This window comes from Arachis duranensis, chromosome 3 (genome assembly GCF_000817695.3).
Source record: "Arachis duranensis cultivar V14167 chromosome 3, aradu.V14167.gnm2.J7QH, whole genome shotgun sequence".
Taxonomy (NCBI): Eukaryota; Viridiplantae; Streptophyta; class Magnoliopsida; order Fabales; family Fabaceae; genus Arachis; species Arachis duranensis.
This window is the reverse complement of record NC_029774.3, coordinates 91,982,360-91,982,914: the sequence shown is the minus strand read 5'-3', so window position 1 is coordinate 91,982,914 and position 555 is coordinate 91,982,360. Positions and strand designations below refer to the sequence as shown.

Genomic DNA, 555 nt, shown 5'->3' with positions numbered 1-555 from the left:
CTTCCTTCCTCTGAGGCGTCCCATTACTCACAGGATTTCTCTCAGAGGTGTACATGAATTGGTTATTTGCAACCATGTCAATGAGTTTTTGAGCTTCTGCAGGCGTTTTCTTTAGGTGAATGGATCCACCTGCAGAATGGTCGAGTGACATCTTAGAAAGCTCAGATAGACCATCATAGAATATATCTAAAATGGTCCACTTTGAAAGCATGCCAGAACGACACTTTTTGGTCAACTTCTTGTATCTTTCCCAAGCTTCATAGAGGGATTCACCATCTTTTTACTTGAAGGTATGAACATCCACTCTAAGCTTGCTCAACTTTTGAGGAGGAAAGAACTTGGCCAAGAAGGCCGTGACCAGCTTATCCCAAGAGTCCAGGCTATCTTTAGGTTGTGAGTCCAACCATGTTCTAGCTCTGTCTCTTACAGCAAAGGGGAAAAGCATGAGCCTGTAGACTTTAGGATCTACTCCATTTGTCTTAACAGTATCACAGATCTGCAAGAATTCAATTAAAAACTGATAGAGATCTTCTGATGAAAGTCCATGGAACTCGC

The 555-nt window shown here is 42.2% G+C and overlaps 1 non-coding gene across 1 annotated transcript; it reads left to right on the top strand.

Annotated features, from left to right (window-relative positions):
* Positions 1-209: 209 nt before the first annotated feature.
* Positions 210-313, top strand: LOC127746164 (small nucleolar RNA R71). Its single transcript, XR_008007783.1, has one exon. It is a non-coding gene; the product is annotated as a small nucleolar RNA R71 (small nucleolar RNA).
* The last annotated feature ends 242 nt before the right edge of the window (positions 314-555 follow it).